This window comes from Herpailurus yagouaroundi, unplaced genomic scaffold (genome assembly GCF_014898765.1).
Source record: "Herpailurus yagouaroundi ecotype Mexico unplaced genomic scaffold, PumYag 188, whole genome shotgun sequence".
NCBI classification, from domain to species: Eukaryota; Metazoa; Chordata; class Mammalia; order Carnivora; family Felidae; genus Herpailurus; species Herpailurus yagouaroundi.
In genome coordinates this window covers 19,731,724-19,742,840 of record NW_024412419.1, presented here as the reverse complement: position 1 = coordinate 19,742,840, position 11,117 = coordinate 19,731,724, and positions in this window count along the sequence as shown.

The window sequence follows — 11,117 nt, the reverse complement described above, 5'->3', positions numbered from 1 at the left end:
GTGCTGAAGGGGTACTTGAAGAAATAATAGCTGAGAACTTCCCTGAAGTGGGGAAGGAAAAAGGCATTGAAATCCAAGAGGCACAGAGAACTCCCTTCAGATGTAACTTAAATCGATCTTCTGCACGACATATCATAGTGAAACTGGCAAAATACAAGGATAAAGAGAAAATTCTGAAAGCAGCAAGGGGTAAACGTGCCCTCACATGTAAAGGGAGGCCTATAAGACTCGTGACTGATCTCTCTTTTGAAACTTGGCAGGCCAGAAAGAATTGGCACGAGATTTTCAGTGTGCTAGACAGAAAAAATATGCAGCCGAGAATCCTTTATCCAGCAAGTCTGTCATTTAGAATAGAAGGAGAGATAAAGGTCTTCCCAAACAAACAAAAACTGAAGGAATTTGTCACCACTAAACCAGCCCTACAAGAGATCCTAAGGGGGACCCTGTGAGACAAAGTACCAGAGACATCACTACAAGCATAAAACATACAGACATCACAATGACTCTAAACCCATATCTTTCTATAATAACACTGAATGTAAATGGATTAAATGCGCCAACCAAAAGACACAGGGTATCAGAATGGATAAAAAAAACAAGACCCATCTATTTGCTGTCTACAAGAGACTCATTTTAGACCTGAGGACACCTTTAGATTGAGAGTGAGGGGATGGAGAACTATTTATCATGCTACTGGAAGCCAAAAGAAAGCTAGAGTAGCCATACTTATATCAGACAAACTAGACTTTAAATTAAAGGCTGTAACAAGAGATGAAGAAGGACATTATATAATAGTGACAGGGTCTATCCATCAGGAAGAGCTAACAATTATAAATGTCTATGCACCGAATACCGGAGCGCCCAAATATATAAAACAATTACTCATAAACATAAGCAACCTTATTGAGAAGAATGTGGTAATTGCAGGGGACTTTAACATCCCACTTACAGAAATGGATAGATCATCTAGACACACGGTCAATAAAGAAACAAGGGCCCTGAATGAGACATTGGATCAGATGGACTTGACAGATATATTTAGAACTCTGCATCCCAAAGCAACAGAATATACTTTCTTCTCGAGTGCACATGGAACATTCTCCAAGATAGATCATATACTGGGTCACAAAACAGCCCTTCATAAGTTTACAAGAATTGAAATCATACCATGCATACTTTCAGACCACAATGCTATGAAGCTTGAAATCAACCACAGAAAAAAGTCTGGAAAACCTCCAAAAGCATGGAGGTTAAAGAACACCTTACTAACGAATGAGTGGGTCAACCAGGCAATTAGAGAAGAAATTTAAAAATATATGGAAACAAACGAAAATGAAAATACAACAATCCAAACGCTTTGGGACGCAGCGAAGGCAGTCCTGAGAGGAAAATACATTGCAATCCAGGCCTATCTCAAGAAACAAGAAAAGTCCCAAATACAAAATCTAACAGCACACCTAAAGGAAATAGAAGCAGAACAGCAAAGGCAGCCTAAACCCAGCAGAAGAAGAGAAATAATAAAGATCAGAGCAGAAATAAACAATATAGAATCTAAAAAAACTGTAGAGCAGATCAACGAAACCAAGAGTTGGTTTTTTGAAAAAATAAACAAAATGGACAAACCTCTAGCCAGGCTTCTCAAAAAGAAAAGGGAGATGACCCAAATAGATAAAATCATGAATGAAAATGGAATTATTACAACCCATCCCTCAGAGATACAAACAATTATCAGGGAATACTATGAAAAATTATATGCCAACAAATTGGACAACCTGGAAGAAATGGACAAATTCCTGAACACCCACACTCTTCCAAAACTCAATCAGGAGGAAATAGAAAGCTTGAACAGACCCATCACCAGCGAAGAAATTGAATCGGTTATCAAAAATCTCCCAACAAATAAGAGTCCAGGACCAGATGGCTTCCCAGGGGAGTTCTACCAGACGTTTAAAGCAGAGATAATACCTATCCTTCTCAAGCTATTCCAAGAAATAGAAAGGGAAGGAAAACTTCCAGACTCATTCTATGAAGCCAGTATTACTTTGATTCCTAAACCAGACAGAGACCCAGTAAAAAAAGAGAACTACAGGCCAATATCCCTGATGAATATGGATGCCAAAATTCTCAATAAGATACTAGCAAATCGAATTCAATGGCATATAAAAAGAATTACTCACCATGATCAAGTGGGATTCATTCCTGGGATGCAGGGCTGGTTCAACATTCTCAAATCAATCAACGTGATACATCACATTAACAAAAAAAAAGAGAAAAACCATATGATCCTGTCAATCGATGCAGAAAAGGCCTTTGACAAAATCCAGCACCCTTTCTTAATAAAAACCCTTGAGAAAGTCGGGATAGAAGGAACATACTTAAAGATCATAAAAGCCATTTATGAAAAGCCCACAGCTAACATCATCCTCAATGGGGAAAAACTGAGAGCTTTTTCCCTGAGATCAGGAACACGACAGGGATGCCCACTCTCACCGCTGTTGTTTAACATAGTGCTGGAAGTTCTAGCATCAGCAATCAGACAACAAAAGGAAATCAAAGGCATCAAAATTGGCAAAGATGAAGTCAAGCTTTCGCTTTTTGCAGATGACATGATATTATACATGGAAAATCCGAGAGACTCCACCAAAAGTCTGCTAGAACTGATACATGAATTCAGCAAAGTAGCAGGATACAAAATCAATGTACAGAAATCAGTTGCATTCTTATACACTAACAATGAAGCAACAGAAAGACAAATAAAGAAACTGATCCCATTCACAATTGCACCAAGAAGCATAAAATACCTAGGAATAAATCTAACCAAAGATGTAAAGGATCCGTATGCTGAAAACTATAGAAAGCTTATGAAGGTAATTGAAGAAGATTTAAAGAAATGGAAAGACATTCCCTGCTCATGGATTGGAAGAATAAATATTGTCAAAATGTCAATACTACCCAAAGCTATCTACACATTCAATGCAATCCCAATCAAAATTGCACCAGCATTCTTCTCGAAACTAGAACAAGCAATCCTGAAATTCACATGGAACCACAAAAGGCCCCGAATAGCCAAAGTAATTTTGAAGAAGAAGACCAAAGCAGGAGGCATCACAATCCCAGACTTTAGCCTCTACTACAAAGCTGTCATCATCAAGACAGCATGGTATTGGCACAAAAACAGACACATAGACCAATGGAATAGAATAGAAACCCCAGAACTAGACCCACAAACGTATGGCCAACTCATCTTTGACAAAGCAGGAAAGAACATCCAATGGAAAAAAGACAGTCTCTTTAACAAATGGTGCTGGGAGAACTGGACAGCAACATGCAGAAGGTTGAAACTAGACCACTTTCTCACACCATTCACAAAAATAAACTCAAAATGGATCAAGGACCTGAATGTGAGACAGGAAACCATCAAAACCTTAGAGGAGAAAGCAGGAAAAGACCTCTCTGACCTCAGCCGTAGCAATCTCTTACTCGACACATCCCCAAAGGCAAGGGAATTAAAAGCAAAAGTGAATTACTGGGACCTTATGAAGATCAAAAGCTTCTGCACAGCAAAGGAAACAACCAACAAAACTAAAAGGCAACCAACGGAATGGGAAAAGATATTTGCAAATGACATATCGGACAAAGGGCTAGTATCCAAAATCTATAAAGAGCTCACCAAACTCCACACCCAAAAAGCAAATAACCCAGTGAAGAAATGGGCAGAAAACATGAATAGACACTTCTCTAAAGAAGACATCCGGATGGCCAACAGGCACATGAAAAGATGTTCAGCGTCGCTCCTTATCAGGGAAATACAAATCAAAACCACACTCAGATATCACCTCACGCCAGTCAGAGTGGCCAAAATGAACAAATCAGGAGACTATAGATGCTGGAGAGGATGTGGAGAAACGGGAACCCTCTTGCACTGTTGGTGGGAATGCAAATTGGTGCAGCCGCTCTGGAAAGCAGTGTGGAGGTTCCTCAAAAAATTAAAAATAGACCTACCCTATGACCCAGCAATAGCACTGCTAGGAATTTATCCAAGGGACACAGGAGTACTGATGCATAGGGGCACTTGTACCCCAATGTTCATAGCAGCACTCTCAACAATAGCCAAATTATGGAAAGAGCCTAAATGTCCATCAACTGATGAATGGATAAAGAAATTGTGGTTTATATACACAATGGAATACTACGTGGCAATGAGAAAAAATGAAATATGGCCTTTTGTAGCAACGTGGATGGAACTGGAGAGTGTGATGCTAAGTGAAATAAGCCATACAGAGAAAGACAGATACCATATGGTTTCACTCTTATGTGGATCCTGAGAAACTTAACAGGAACCCATGGGGGAGGGGAAGGAAAAAAAAAAAAAAGAGGTTAGAGTGGGAGAGAGCCAAAGCATAAGAGACTGTTGAGAACTGAGAACAAACTAAGGGTTGATGGGGGGTGGGAGGGAGGAGAGGGTGGGTGATGGGTATTGAGGAGGGCACCTTTTGGGATGAGCACTGGGTGTTATATGGAAACCAATTTGACAATAAATTTCATATATAAATAAAAATAATAATAATAAAAAAAATAAAAATAAAAAAAATAAAATTAGAATCCAAGAAAAATGTCTAGAAATAAGAAAAGATTTGAATCCACCTATTGAAAGGAACACACAGAGATGAGACTGGAAACTAGACAGGCACCCGGTCATGCTGGTCCTTGTAGGTCACTACAAGAAATTTAAATTTTGTTCTAAACGCAGTAGGAATCCTTTGGAGGACTTTAATCAGAAACACCATTGATTCCACAAAATGGAGAAGTAAAAATGTGTGTGGACCTGAAAAAAAATGAAATATGAGCATTAAGACATGGTTGTGCTTTACAACACAAGGCCTTTCTGCTTCCACTTTAACTGTGGCAATTTTCCTACGTTCCTTCCTGCATGGGACTCCCCCCCCCCCCCACCTTTTCTTTCCATTTATCAAGGTTCTACCCATGAAGAGATTAACGTTATGCCAACCTTTTTGGCATGAAGAATTGGGAAAGAACGGCAAGCAATTTAGGGATTAAGAGTGTGAAATGAGAGCGGAAATTGCTGAGATAAAGCCCTAGAAAGCAATCCCAGGTGAGAGGCACAGGAAGGGACTAGGGAATCGGAAACCTGTTGCTAAGGTAGAAAAAGCCAAAAATTAAAGTGCAGCGTTGGGGGTGAAAGAGTATGAGGAAGCATACTCAGGAAACAAGGCTCAGGACAAGGCCTGAACCTCTTTATGTTCAGCAAACCCTGGAATATCAAAGTCTCCATTCAAGGGAAGGTGGTAGAAATGGAATCAGAGAAAGACACAATCAGGAAGATTTTGAAAGAAAAAAATTCATGCTTTCTATCCAGATCTATACTTTGGTGAGTGTAGAAATGTTAGGGGCTTCCCTGTCAAACTTGCCATTTTAATATCACTGTTATTTGTTTTTCATACTCTCTGTATTCTTAATTTTTCATTCTCTACCTCTCAGATTAAATGTAATTTCCTGTATGATTAAAGTTCTCATGTGGAGTGTTTTGGTGAGAACAGCATGGGTATCAAGCTATTGTGGACCAACTTCCACACTACAAAATATCAAAATGCTGTATAAAATAATACAAAGAATTTAATTAGTCGAGACTGAGAGAAAGAAGGGAAGAAAGAAAAAACAGAAAGGGGAAACTTTGCCAAGAACCAAAAGTGGGTTGAAGATCAGAGCAGTAGACTCCAATTATCCTGTAGCAACCGGGCAAAGTGGGATACTGGACCTGGTTATAAGGGCATGGGCCTGGAGGCTGGGGATTGAACATCCACATAGGGAAAAATACATGACTTGAGAAAGGCAGGGTGTCGGAACTGGGACCTGGCCAAGACGGTCTATTAAATTTATGAAAAGGGAACTAAAGAAAAAAAAGGGGGGCATCCCAAAGGTCCCTGTGCCTAATACTAGATATATTACGTGTCCAACAGGGGAATAAAAACTCTAGACTATTCAAATGAGGGTGTGGGAATTCATATTTTTAGTGCCCCTAAGGTGTGGAAATTCCCAAATTGGTCTAGGACTCCCAAAATTTCTCAAGCCCCAGCAAGAGAAAATATAAAACATCAGAGCAAAGTGGCTCCCACAGTTCAAGGGACTAAAATGAGAAAGAAAAAAAAAAAAAAAGAACATCCTAGATCCTCCAAAATGAGCTCATAATATACAAGAGAGACGAAGAAATGAGCCAGCATGAGATGGAGCTCACATGCACAATGGGAAGAATGTGTGTGCTATGAACTACATACAACAGCAAATCAGAAAGAGAATACTAGATATTTAAGTTAAAATGATAAAGGGGTTGACACCAAAAACATGATCCTTAAAAGGAAAAATTGATAAAGTATACCTCATCAAAAGTGAAAACTTCTGCTCTCCAATAGGCCCTGTGAAATAATGAAGATAAGCTGCAGACTGGGGAAAAATATTTGCAGACCACATATCCAACAAAGTACTTGTATCTGGATGATATAGGAGCTCTCAAAGCTGAACAGTAAAAACAAAAAAATGCATTTAGAAAACGGGCAAAAGACATGAACAGACATTTCACCTAAGAAGATGTACAGCTGACAAGCACATGAAAAGGTGCTGAACATTATTAGTTGCTAGGGAAATGCAAAGCATTACAACAAGATATCCCCACACACCTATGAGAATGCTGGGGAGGATGTGGAGAAGCTGGATCGTTCGTACAGTGCTGGGGCCCTTAAATGACACAGCCACTCTGGAATACAGTTGGCTATTTCCTTTGAAACCAAACATGCAATTATCATGTAACCCAGCAACCGAACTCTTGAGCATTTGTTCCAGAGAAACGAAAACCTGTGTTTGTACAAAACTTGTACGTGAATGGTCATAACAGTTTTATTCATGTCGGCATAAAACTGGCAACAACCTAGATGTCTTCAACTGGCGAAAGTTTAAACAACTATGGTATATTCAAACAGTAGAATACTACTGAGCAAAAAAAAGGAGTAGACTATTAATTATAAACACAACTGGGATGGATCTCAAGGGGATTTCACTTAGTGAAACAAGCCCAGCTCCAAGGTTATGTACTGCATGATCCAATGTATAGACAACGTTTGATATGACAACTTGATAGAAATGGAGAACAGATTTTTGGGTTCCAGGTTGAAGAACAGGGTGGGAGAGTGAGGGAAGTCGGTGTGCTTCTAAGAGCAGCCTGAGCCTTGCAGAGATGGAGCACTTCTGTATCTTCATTGTAGTGGTGGTTACACAAAGCTATACACGTGATAAAATCGCATAAAATTTTGCACGCACACACATGCGTGCACACACACACACTCATAAAACTCGTGAAATCCAAATTAAACCAATGAGTAAAGATATACAAGAAAGGAAGGAAGCTTTGATAAAGAAAACCTAGGCAGACATTTTAAATACAAATCACATGTTCAGAAATGAAAAATATTGTCACCAAAATAAACAGCTTAAAAGGCAAATTAAACAGCATATCAGGCATAGCCGAAAAGAGAATTTGTTACCTTAAAAAATAGATTTGAATAAATCATGCAAAATGCCACATGGAGGGATTAAGAGATGGCAAATGCATGAGAGAAGTTCAGAGAGAGGGCACATCCCTCTCAGAGGATGCCACATCCCTCTCACAGGAGCTTTTGAAGGAGGCGATGTTCAGGGGGAAATAAATGAAAATTTGCCATATTTGAAGAAAGTTCTAAATGCTCAGCTTGACCAGGCATAAAAACAAACAAACAAACACAGGCAAATGATGGCAAAACTACAGAAGACCAGAGATAAAGACAAAGTCTCAGAAGCAACCACAGGGGAAGGGGAAGGACATAGTAGCACAAAAGGGGAGCTATTATTAGACTGACAGCAGATTTCTCCTCAGCAACAATACAGTTTGAAAGATTAGACTGATATCTTCAAAGAGATAATACGAGAAAATAATAAGAGAAAATAACTAACTTAAAATTGTACGCACAATTAAAGTATGTCTTCAAATGAGGCTAAAATAAAATCATTTTTAGACAGAGAAAAATTTATTAGTCACAGGTTCTCACTAGAAGATCTATGATAGTTATTTCTTCCTGGAGTTCAGGAAGAAAGAAACTGAAACCAAAGTGGAGAAATGAGATGCAAAAAATAGTTGAGAGGGGCACCTTTGTGGCTCAGTTGGTTGAGCGTTCGACTCTTGATTTTGGCTCAGGGTTGTGATCTTGGGGTCATGCACTGACAGCCCAGAGCCTGCTTGGGATTCTCTCTCACTCTCTCTCTCTCTCTCTCTCCCTCTGCCCCTCTATCCTACTTGTGTTCCCTCTCTCTCTCTCAAAAAAGTTGAGAGATAAATTGGCAAACATGTAGATTAAATCCACACAAATATTAATTGTAAAAAAAATTAATACTACGGGAGAGTGATTGGAGGACAGGAACAAATTGTAAAAAATACAAATGAAGGAAAAAAGGTCAAACGGGAGTTGGGGAGATTAAATTTAAAGAATCTAAGGCCTTTGTATTGTTTGGGAAGGGGATAGAACTCTTGGTTAACTGGAAACACTGTTAACAACAACTGTACATGTTAGATATTAACAATAGCCAAAAAGCCTCTAAAAATATAGATATGTAATATACAACTTTCCAACAAATAGAAGGAAAAAGAGGACTTACAAAATCAAGACAATACTTGACAGGAAAAGAGAAATAAAGAAAGAACAGGATAAATAGAAAATAACTTGCTAAAATGAATACCAAATATATCAGTACTCAAAAGAAAAAGGATGATTTTTCTGACTCCCTCAAAAGTCACCTATTCTTAGGGACACCTGGGTGCCTCAGTCAGTTAAACATCCCATTCTTGGGATCCCCATCTTGATCATGATCTTACAGTTTGGGAGATCGAGCCCCATGTCAGGCTTTGTGCTGACAGTGCAGAGCCTGCCTGGGACTCTCTCTTTCCCTATCTCTCTACCCCTCCCCACCTCAAAATAAATAAATAGGCATTTTTTAAAAGTCAGCTATTGTCAGAATGGATTTAAAAAACAACAAATTCCTGCCATATGTTGATGAAAAAAAAAAGATTTTTCAAAAAATACCAGGAAAATATACATTTTTAAAAAGCTGGTACACCAACATTATTATTATACAGAGTAAATGTTAAAGCAAAAAGTATTATTTGTGATAGAGAATATCATTATTTAATAATGAAAGGAAAAATAATTCTGTCTTGTTTGATGCCAGGTTTTATTTTCACAGTCTTGAACAACACCTGGCCCATGGTAGGTGCTCAGGAAATGAATGGTTGAATAAATTAAGTCATGAGGAAATTACAGATGTAACAGCATAGCCTTAAAATATACAGAGCAGAATCTGACAAAATTCTAAGGAAAACTGATAAATCTATAATAACATTGGTCGATTTTTAACATTTGTCATACAGGAAATAATGAGATCAAACAGAAAAATTTAGTGAAAGATACAGAAGATTTGTGTTCCTGACTTAACAAATAGACATATAGAGAACCCTATACCCCACAATTATAGAATACATAATTTTTCAAAATCATTTAAAAAATTGCATAGAAAACATTTTACAAATATTAACCACATGCCAGACCATAATGGAAGTCTTAACAAAGACTACATACAGAATTCATATATAGATCATGTTTTCTGAGCACAATCTGATAAAGTTAGAAATAAATAACAAAAAATAGTTTTTTAATGTTTGGAAAATTGAAGACAAGCTTTGATTAATATAGTCTTCAAAGAAGAAATAATTATGCATATGAAGTACATAGAAAGTGAATGGCAATGAAAACACTGTATATCAAACTCAGTACTAATAGCACAAAAGGAAAATTTATTGCCCAGCATGGATATGTTTTAGAAAGAAGAATGAAAATTAATGAGCTCAATTTCTAAGTCCAAATATTAGAAAATGCATAATGGAGTATGCAAGAAAGTAGAAGGAAGCAAATAATAAAGATAACAGCACACATTCATGAAATGAAAAACACTGTAACAGTGCTATTCCTTTGAAGAAGCTAAGAAGGTAACGTTTTATTTACTTTGAGACACTTTTTCCCACATTTTACATCTCTGAAGTATTTTATGATTGGTGATATCTAAGATTCAATTATATATGATAGACAAACTTCTGGTAGGGTTGATCAATGAAAAAAAGAAAGCACAAACAAGCAGTATTAGAAATGATATGAAGATATAACTACAATTACAATAAAAACTTCTTTGACCAACTAGTGCTGATAAATTTGAAAACAAATGGCATGGTTTTTTAAGATAAAGTATTAAATTTAACTTGAGAAGAAACAGAAAATATTGCTAGACTTCTGACCATAAAATGGAATAATAAATAAATCTACCACAAAAAAAAAATGAAGCTCATAATATTTTATAGGCATTCATTTCCAGAAAATGAACTCAAAAACAGAAATTTCATCTTAGGAGGCTAGTGTATTCTTGATGCCAAAACCAGACAATGGCTATGAAAGAAAGAAAAATATGGTTCAATCTTCATTATGAACACAAATATAAAAATATACTAGACAAGATAATAACAAGCCAAATCTAGGAACATAGGTTTGTTTTTTTAAAAGAAATAATGACCAGTTTGGTTTATCACACAGATATAATGAGGAATTACCCTAAGAAAAAAAATCTACTGTTTCATTTCAATGCATTAATAAATTAAAGAAAGAAAACCACCTAATCATCTCAGAGGATCCAGGAAAAGAGTTCAATAAAATTCAACATCCACTTGTGATTAAAAAAAAAAATCCAAACCTATAAAACTCTTAATTATAAAAGGACACCTCCTAGCCTAAAAAGGAGTACTGACTAAAACCTACAGAAAATATAATCAATAGTGAAATGTTAGAAGCATTTTTACATTCAGGGAGAAAAGACAAGAATGACCATTATCACTACCTCTATTTAACATTGTTCTGGAGATCCTGTTCAAGAAACAAGTAAAATGTGTACGAATTAGAATCATAGAAACAAAACTCTCATTATATATATATATATATATATATATACACACATACATACACTATGAGATATATCTA